We start from the raw sequence: 10,739 nt of genomic DNA on the forward strand, positions 1-10,739 counted from the left end.
AGTATCCCTTGCCAAGGATCGATGATTTGTTCGATCAGTTGAAGGGAGCCACCATGTTTTCTAAGATTGACTTAAGGTCTGGCTACTACCAGCTAAGGGTTAAGGAGCAAGATGTACCGAAAACTACGTTTAGGACGAGGTATGGGCACTATGAGTTTCTTGTTATGCCATTTGATTTAACCAATGCCCCTGTGGTGTTTATGGATTTAATGAACTGTATTTTCTAACCGTACTTAGATAATTTTGTCGTCGTTTTTATTGATGACATATTGATTTATTCGCGTGATGAGAGCAAGCACGCGGAGCATATGAGGACAGTTCTACAAACCTTGAGAGATAAACAGGTATACACCAAGTTCAGTAAGAGCAAATTTTGGCTACGAGAGGTCAGATTCTTGGGACACATTATGTCGGGTGACGGGATCAGAGTTGACGCGAGTAAGATCTCGACTATCATTGAGTGGAAACAGTCGAGGAATGCATCAGAGGTTCGAAGCTTTCTGGGCTTAGCTAGGTACTACAGACGATTTGTTAAAGGATTCTTGATGATAGCTACTCTGATGACAAGGTTGTTACAGAGGGATGTCAAGTTTGAATGGACAGAGAAGTGCCAACAGAGTTTCGAGAAACTAAAGGCTCTGTTGATTGAAGCCCCAGTTTTAGAGCCATCAAAATCGGGAAAAGAGTTTGTCGTGTATAGTGATGCATCCCTGAATGGATTAGGGTGTGTGCTTATGCAAGAAGGGAAAGTAATAGCCTATGCCTCGAGACAACTAAAGCTACATCAGAAGAAATACCCGAATCATGATTTGGAGTTAGCAGCCATCATGTTCGCGTTAAAAATTTGAAGACACCATTTGTATGGCGAGAGGTGTCGAGTGTTCACTGACCATAAAAGCCTCAAGTATTTGATGACTCAGAAAGAGTTGACGGCAACGAAGGTGGCTAGAGTTGATAAAGGATTACGATTTGGTGATTGACTACCATCACTGAAAGGCTAATATAGTAGCCAATGCATTGAGTAGGAAATCATTGTTCACCTTAAGGGCTATGAATACTCAGTTGATGAGAGCAAGACCTACGTTCCTTCAAGAGATATGTGAGGCTCAGTGATAAACCGTAATTTATACATATTTCTATCCCATGCTTAGCACGTTTTATGGATGATTTTTTCGTAAAATTGGTGAATTCGATGCTCCTAATGCCTTAATTTCATGTTTTATACTTAGGAGAGCATAGGAGAGTGAAAGGAAAGATAAACGGGCCAAAAACGGAGAAAATGGGCCAATGTACGAAATTAACATGGCTTGGACTCCTCACACGGGCAGACCACATGACCATGTCAATTTGGCAGAATCGAAGCACGACTCACATTGGTAGACAACACGCCCGTGCCTATTTAACAAGTTTGACCACAGCCTGAAGTAATCGCACACGGCGTGTCCCTGCCGAGCCCAAGTTTAGTCCAATTTAGAAAAGACCAATTTTGAGGGCTCTTAGGAATTCCAAAGCCTATAAATACACCCTAAAGGAAGAGTAAAAGGGGACACATAGAGAGGGAAGTAGGGAACTACTCAAGGAAAGTCGATTGATCCATCTCAGAAGCTGGATTCATCATTAAGACTGAATATCTCCCCTCAATTTCCCTTCAGGAGTTTTGGGTTTTTTTCTTTATGTTTTATATTCATTATTCTTCTGAGATGTTTACCTTTTTAGTTATGAACTAAATCCCCTAACTACCTGAGGGGAATGAAACCTAAGATAGATCTTGTTATTACTATTTAAATTGTATGATAAATATTTGACTTGTTCTTAATTCTTGTTTTGATATTCCAGGATATTGATTCAAGTTAAGCTCTTATTTAGAGGAGGAATAGACCCTGTCTAAGACTACATTTGTCATAATTAAGCAGAGTTGGTTGCGCGCCTAGAGATAGGGTGACAAGATTTTGCCGGATTAGGTGAAACCTAATAAGGGGATCCATAGACAGAGTTAATGCAACCCTAGGGAGTTAATTAGAAAGAGATTTCAATTATTCAACCTAGGCTTAGACGTTGTTAGTCTCGAGAGAGATAATAATATAACTTAGTGATTTCTCTGAGATCAAGTCAAATGAATAAATAAATCGATTGAGTCAAATAACAAGTGAAGTCTAGGTGGATTTTTCCTTAGGTATTGTCTTAATTCAATCGTTTTTCCAAAAGTAATTCCCCAATTCTATTTTCTATGATTTCTTAGTTTAGTTAATTAGTTAGTTAAAACAAACCCCATTATTCTTAGGCTAGATAATAAAAAGGCAGTCATTACTAGTACTTTTAGTTCCTTTGGGTTCGACAATCCGGTCTTTCTAAACTATACTACTGTTCGATAGGTACACTTGCCTTCATCGTGATAATAGTTAGTTTCAAGAACGACTCATTATAAATATTTAAAACCTATCACGAATATCATGTATCAAGTTTTTGGCTCCGTTGTCGGGGAACTAAGATATTAGGAACACTCGATTTTTATTACTTTAGCCATTTACTTTTACTGCAATTTAAATTTATTTCTAATTTTTATAACTAGTTCTTCTTTTTCCCTTTTTCTGGCAGGTTATTATAGTTAATGACAAGAAGAAACCCATCAGGACCATTGCTTTTTGATAGTGAGATCGATCGCACAGTTTGCACAAACCAAATAGAAATAAGGCGAAGCTTAAGATAGACAGAGAACGATCCAAGAGGACGATATTCAAACCCCAACCGAGGAGATGGGTGAAAACCAAGAAAATTAACTACCTCCTTCGATTGTTGTTAATCAGAATCCTGCTCTACGCAGTATGTATGATTATGCTAAACCCAATTTAATAGGAACTGAATCAAGTATAGTTAGACCTGCTATTGCTGCAAATAATTTTGAACTGAAACCTAACACAATTCAAATGATACAACAGTTTGTTCAGTTTGATGGTTTGCAGGATGAGGATCCCAGCGCTCACTTCTCAAATTCCTAGAATTTTACGATACATTTTTAATCAATGGCATTTCTGATGATGACATACATCTTCAGTTGTTTCCTTTTTCATTAAGGAACAAAGCTAAACAGTGGTTGAACTCGTTACCACGAGGGTCAATTACTACTTGGGAATAAATGACCAAAAAGTTTTTACTAAAATATTTTCCACCGGCTAAAACAGCTAAATTACGTAATGATATCTCTTATTTTGTGCAGATGGATTTAGAAATACTCTACGATGTATGGGAGAGATACAAGGACCTTTTGAGAATGTGCCCTCACCATGGGTTACCGTTTTGGCTACAAGTTCAAACGCTCCATATTGGCCTGAATCCTTCGACTTGGTAGATGATTGATGTAGCCGCTGGAGGAACTATCAATAATAAGACACCTGAGGTGGCTTACGAATTTATTGAGCAGATGTCACTGAATAACTATCAGTGGCAAGTTATGAGAACAAAGCCGATGAAAATAGCTGGTGTTTTCAACCTCGACGCGGTTACTATGCTATCTAACCAAGTAGAACTCTTAAATAAAAAAATTGACAGTTTGTGTGGTTCTACTCAGGTACATCTAGTGATGAGGTGCGATTCGAATGGAGGAGGAGCATACACAGAATATCAAACCTTCAACCTTAGCATCGACGAGGAACAAGTCCAATATATGGGTAACAATAACTCTAGATCCCAAAATAACCCATATAGTAATCACTTATAATGCAGGTTGGAGGAACCATTCCAATTTCTCGTGGGGCGGTCAAGGAAATCAAAGGCCACAACATCTTTCGGGCTTTCAACAACCACCTTACCAGCAAGAAAAGAAGCCGAACCTTGAGGAGATGCTAACCAAATTCATCTCGGTGTCAGAGACCCATTTTTAAAATACCGAGACAACACTTAAGAATCAGCAAGCATCGATCCAAGGGCTTGAAACTCAGATTGGACAGCTTGCCAAGTTGATTTCTGAACGACCATAAGGTAGCTTGCCAAGCAACACAAAATCTAACCTAAGGGAGCAACTCAACGCGATTACTAGTCAAGATGAGGAAGGGTTAGTCACACTTGAACCAGAACCGAGGCAAAAAACTGAGATAAGCAAAGGCAAAGGTGAGTTAGACCACAATGAGCAAAAACCGATAAGTACAGAATACAAACCTCGTGTGCCATACCCTAATGTGACAAGGAAAGACCGCTCAGATGAACAATTTGGTAAATTCCTTAAACTCTTAAAAAAATTACATATTAACTTACCGTTTATTGAAGTTTTATTGCAGATGGCAAACGCAATGAAATTTTTAAAGGAGCTTTTAGCAAATAAGCGGAAGTTGAACGAGGATTCGCATGTGAAGCTAAAGGCAGTTTGCTCAGCTATTCTCCAGAATAAACTACCCAGAAAACTAAAAGATCCAGGGAGTTTTACTATTCCTTGCTTAATTGGTAGTTTAGATGTTAATAATGCATTAGCTGATTTAGGGGCTAGTATTAACGTCATGCCTTACAAAATTTTAAACAACTACGTATTGGGAAACCCAAACAGACTAGGATGAGCATTCAATTAGCAGATAAAACTATAAGATTTCCTAGGGGTATTATTGAAGATGTGCTATTTAAAATCAATAAATTTATAATTCCCATTGACTTCATTGTTCTAGACATAGAGGAGGATAGCAACACTCCTTTGATTTTAGGAAGGCCCTTTTTAGCAACTGCTAAATTGATTATTGATGTTGGTACAGGTGAGCTCACACTTCGCGTGGGAGACAAAACAATCACCCTTCAAGCTTGCAATTTCGGCAACACTTCAAAAATTGAAGGCGATTGTCTAAACCACTCTACTAAAACTGACAATATGGTGCAACCTACTTTGCAAGAAATGAGTTTGAAGGAAGTACATGAGCCATTTTCAAGCAATAGTAGAGGACATATTCATGAAGAAAGAAGGCTAAAAATCAAGGAGCTAGATGAATGGCGGACACATAAACCGAGAACACATGATAAACCAAAACTACGCTAGGATGAGCTCAATACCTTTCCAAATCAACTTAAGGTTGGAGATAAAGTTTTATTAGATGCCGCAGATCCTCACATTGTCACTACCAAACCGAATGAAGAAATCCCTCTTATGGTACTTAGCATTTTCCCATTCGGTACAGTCGAGGTAAATCATCCTAAGTTTGGCACTTTTAAGGTAAACAATACCCGCCTAAAACCTTATTTTTGATGAGATTCACAGCAAGAATGAGAAGTATAAAATCCTCGAACCACCATGACCATTCAATGGAAAGGTAAGTCGAGCTCAGACTATAAATAAGCGCTTCTCAGGAGGCAACCCGAGCACTAACAATATTACTTTCTTTAAATTTTAGTTTTTAAAAAAATCTAACATACTAACCAAATCATTGAACACAGGCTTTTCAGAACCACACGGTCAGGCACACGGGCGTGCCGTAGGCTGTGCACATACCACGGGATGCAACACGGCCATGCGATACGGTCGTTTGAAAATAGGGCAAGAATTTTTTCCCCAACATGGGATGCGATAAGTAGCCACGACCGTGCGACATGGCCGTGGGCAAAACTGCCAGAATAACACGGGCATGCAACACGCCCGTGTTTTGAAATCGTGGGTAAACCTGTCAATTTAACACGGGCGTAGGAGAAGCGAACAGAGATCGACACGACTGTGGAACATGGCCGTGTACACCAATATGCCTAATTTCAAAAATTACAAAATGTACGAGCTGAACTTAGAGCACATGGGCGTGCCGCACGGCCGTGTGGCCCAATTTTTCTATAAACACCTATTATTTATTTTATTTTTATCTCTATATTTTGAAATTATATTTTTTATTTCCTTTTACTACTATTTTATCCTGAGTTTTTACGATTTTTATTCTTCGTCTATTCCATTACGAGTAATTATGCTTCAGTATACCTCTTAAAGAATAGTCATAAAGAGCTTCTTAGCTCATCATCACATAGGAACTAAAATCTCCACCGGGAAAGGACTTATGGACTAATGAATCTCTACCATCGCTGGAGTATCCTCCTCCACCCTCATGCCGATTATTCTCCAAAACTCCAGTTCAAGGAAATCCATTCATCACTCAGGAAGTTTCACTTCTCTCCCTTTCTTATTTTTATATTCTTTTCTACATATCTATCTTTGTACATTAAAGGCAATGTACATCTTAAGTGTGGGGGGATATTCATTTCACTATCAGAAAAATCCCTGAATGATTGTCTTGTTCTCTTGAAAAGCTCTCATATCATGTTTAGGATAAATTTTGATTGATTTATGACTTTTATTGATATATCTTGAATTAAAACATAGGCATTTATGCATTGAGGGTTTAAACTTTAAGACATTAGGGAATCAAGCATGATAAGTTGATTTTTGAAGAATTAAAAACTTTCAGGTTGTTTCCTTAAGTTAGGCATTATCTTGAGTTGGAATTCACAAGTTTAAACATAAAAAAGCCATAAATTTTGTGAGATCTTGAGCCTTTAGAGCATCTATTATTTCTTTCATGCTCACTTTCATTATGAGTGCGCCAGTATTGAATTATTATTCTAGAACTTGTTTGATTATGCATGTCAAGACCACACCATTTGATTTGATATGTCAAAATGAGAAAGGCACTTAGGTTTAACCCACTCACTCCACAAAAGCCTACCTTCACAATTAACCCTTTGTGAAACTCCTTGAGCCTAACAACCCATTCATTGATTTACCCTTAATATTAACCCATAACTCATTATTGTTGAAATCCCCTAAATTAATTTGATCCCTATTTTTTTCGAGATTTGAATTGAAATAGTTGCTCAGCTATGTCTTGTTTTTAATAGTTAGTCTATGTTATTTGACTTTTTTTATAATAAAAAAAAGTGTATACCCATTAGTAGTAATCTTTTGTTTTTGAGCTTAAGTATTTAAATTCCATATTCTGAGATGAAGCTCTGTTGTACGCAAGTGATGATTAAATCTTTTTCTAGTTAAGTGATTTTTCAATTCAATCTCGATTCTAACCTTTTCTTTTAGCTTGTGACCACCCCCCCAACCAAGCTTCGTTACAACCCTCTAAAGACCTTTTGATTGATGTTTCATCTCAATTTATAATGGTGGAAATTTGATTTTCATGCAAGCCTATGGTAATGACTTTTCATTATTGACTATTGAGTGCTTCATTTATTGTCCTTAAACGCCTCGAGTGATTTGAGTGAACCTTTAGTGAGGATGTGAAACTCTGTGGTATTTTGAATCAAAGGTAATTACTTAGATGAGGTGAGACACCTATGTTTTCATGATAAAATGCTCAACTTGGAATGTTTGAAACTTTGATGTTCTTTCAGTTAAATTTTCAATGTATGATTACCTATGGATTATTTTGAGATATTATCGATAGAAATTATAAGTTGAGAAGAATTTATTTTGATTACAAGTTGAGGATTTTGCTTGAGGACAAACAAAGGCTTAAGTGTGAGGGTATTTGATAAACCGTAATTTAAACATATTTCTATCCCATGCTTAGCATGTTTTATGGATGAGTTTTCCTTAAAATTGGTGAATTTGATGCTCCTAATGCCTTAATTTCATGTTTTATACTTAGGAGAGCATACAAGAGTTAAAGGAACGAGAAACGGGCCAAAAAAGGAAAAAAATAGGCCAATGTACAAAATCAACACGGCCTGGACTTCCTCATACGGGTAGATCACACGACCGTGTCAATTTGGCAGAAACAAAGCATGACTCACACGGTAGACCACACGTCCGTTCTTATTTAACAGGTTTGACCACGGCCTGAAGTAATCATACACGAGTGTGTCCTTGTCGAGCCCAAGTTTAGTCCAATTCAGAAAAGGCCAATTTTGAGAGGCATTCCAAAGACTATAAATACACCCTAAAGGAAGATGAAAAGGGGACACATAGAGAGGGAAGCAGGGAACTGCTCAAGGAAAGCCGATTGATCCATCTCAGAAGCCGGATTCATCATCAAGACTGAAGATATCCCCTCAATTTCCCTTCAAAAGTTTTGGTTTTTTTTCTTTATGTTTTGTATTCATTATTCTTCTGAGATGTTTAGCTTTTTAGTTGTGAACTAAAACCCCTAAATACTTGAGGGAAATGAAACCTAAGACGGATATTGTTATTATTATCTGAATTGTATGATAAATATTTAACTTGTTCTTAATTATGTGTTTTTAATTCTTGTTTTGATATTTCAGGATATTGATTCAAGTGAAGCTCTTATTCAGAGGAGGAATAGACCCTATCTAAGAGTACATTTGTCATAATTAAGTGGAGTTGGTTACGCGCCTAGAGATAGGGTGACAAGATTTTGCCGGATTAGGGTTAGACGTTAATTAGATTGTTGAGTACCTAGATTGATAAAAACGATTAAATTTGAGAAATTTTATCATTATAGATCAAGAATTACAAAATTCAAACCTAGACCGGGGGAAGGCTAAGCAAGTAGACTTAAATCGATTAGTCGCCTACATTTTGTAATCTGAGGTAAGTTGTATGTAAATAATACAACTACATTGTTATTATATGTGTTTGAATTGATATAGCATAAATTGCTTGTTTGTAGAAATGATTATGTATGATGAATATTGAGATAGTGGAACTCCCGTTTGAACCTTAGGAAATAAATCGGATATTCATGCCATGAAATTCGGGTTATTTGTGTGCCAGTGTAAGATATGTCTAGGACATGCATCGACCACACTATGAGAGCTAGTGTAACACCATGTCTGGGACATTGCATTGGCATTGAGACGAGAGCTAGTGTAAGACATGTCTGGGACATGCATCGACGTCGAGATGTAAGCCAGTGTAAGACATGTCTAGGATATGCATCGGCTATGAGATGTCTCAGTGTAAGACCAAGTCTAGGACATGGCATCGGCACGTATAAAGCTGTTAGTGTAAAACCATGTCTGGGACATGGCATCGACAAGGATATGTGAGAGCTAGTGTAAGACCATGTCTAGGACATGGCGTCGGCCTCGATTTCGATAGTTAGTGTTAGACCATGTCTAGGACATGGCATCGACTTGATGGATGAGCCAGTGTAAGACCATGTCTGGTACATAGCCTCAGCATTATACCCTATGTTTGAGGCTTAATAAATATTCAATAGCATTCCAAATGGTTCAATAGTGAGAGTTACAGATTAAGTTAAATGAGAAAAGTATAACCATGTTGTGAGTGGTATAGGTACCTATTTGAAATGTATGAGATGTGAGCTCAATATATGCTATGTGAATTGTATTGGATAATGATGAGTAAGTTGTGTTTATGCCTACTTTTCTATTCTGAGCATGATGATGAATGGTTAAGTTACTATTATATTTATTTACATGCAACTTACTAAGCTTTATGCTTTCTTCCTCTCCTTTTCATTTTCTTATAGTGCCGCCTAATTAGCTCGAGGATCATCGGACGTCTGAAGCATCGATCACACTATCATCTGAAGCACTTGGTATAATTAGAGCTTTTATTTTGGTTATGGCATGTATAGAACCATGACTTTTGAGTTTTGTGTCATTGTTAATTGGCCAAATGTGTTGGCTAACTTTAGCATTTGATTCATTTTGTATAAGGCCATAGAAAATGGCTAATATTGAAAGTTATTATGTGAATGCAAGCTAGTCTTTCATGAATGTGAAATTGTTGGCATGGTTAAATATATGTAATGTATATAGGTCTTAACTATGGTTGTTTGGTTGAGAAATCATATTAAGTTAAACTTTGATATGTTGGTTGATGTTAGATTGTGTCTCAGGGTGGAAAAGGCTTGGTAGATAGCCTTATATTGTCCACATGGGTAGACACACGAGCGTGTGTCTAGGCCATGTGTGACACACGGTCAGCCCTATGGGCGTGTTGTTCAGTCGTGTGTCCCCTGCATGTAAAATATGCAAGTTAGAATGCATTGTAGTAAACACATGGACAAAGACACAGCCGTGTGTCTCAACCATGTGGAGGACACGGCCTCTGGCTACGGGCATGTGCCTTGGTCGTGTACCCGTTATTGGATGCTGACGTCAGAAATAGAATGTCAAGGTTTTTAGACACGGGCTAAGACACGGGCTTGTCATGGCCATGTGAGGGACACAGGCAATGGACATGGGCATGTGTCAAGCCGTGTAAAAACCCCTGTAGGTTCGAATTTAGAATTTAATTCACATAGGCATGGGACACGGGTGTGTCCTTAGATGCTTAGGCCGTGTGTGTCAGACGAACCATTAGCACGGCCATGTTATAATGACCAGACGGGCGTGTTGCCTTTCCACACGGGCGTGTGCCATGTTTCAAGGGTCATTTTTATTAAGTCGGTTTAAGGACCCGAGTTGGTTCCGAATGGCTTCCAATGAGCCTCGTAGGCCCATATTAAAGAGATTTAATAAATTTCAAAAAAGTTTTAAATTTGATCAAGTCTTGATGGCTCAAAAACATTTAAATGCATATGTTTAAGTTTAGTAACACCTCGTATTCTATCATGGCGTAGGGCACGGGTGTGGGGTGTTACAATCAGGCTCAGCTTAGCGTCTTTCTTGGCAAGTAAACACGTAATTACTGAGTGATCCGTATAGACAGTCACTTTGGTACCCACAAGATAAGATCGAAACTTGTTAAAAGCAATACAATAGCAGGTAACTATTTTTCTGTTACCATGTAATTCAGTTGAGCTCCTGTCAGAGTTCAACTAGCACAGTCGATAGGATGAAAAACT

The 10,739-nt window shown here is 37.9% G+C and overlaps 1 non-coding gene across 1 annotated transcript; it reads right to left on the minus strand.

Moving 5' to 3' along the window:
- Positions 1–3,181: 3,181 nt before the first annotated feature.
- On the minus strand, positions 3,182–3,288 carry LOC128284927 (small nucleolar RNA R71). The gene has a single exon (XR_008275346.1). It is a non-coding gene; the product is annotated as a small nucleolar RNA R71 (small nucleolar RNA).
- Between the last annotated feature and the right edge of the window lie 7,451 nt (positions 3,289–10,739).

The sequence above is a fragment of the Gossypium arboreum genome, chromosome 11 (assembly GCF_025698485.1).
Source record: "Gossypium arboreum isolate Shixiya-1 chromosome 11, ASM2569848v2, whole genome shotgun sequence".
Classification (NCBI taxonomy): Eukaryota; Viridiplantae; Streptophyta; class Magnoliopsida; order Malvales; family Malvaceae; genus Gossypium; species Gossypium arboreum.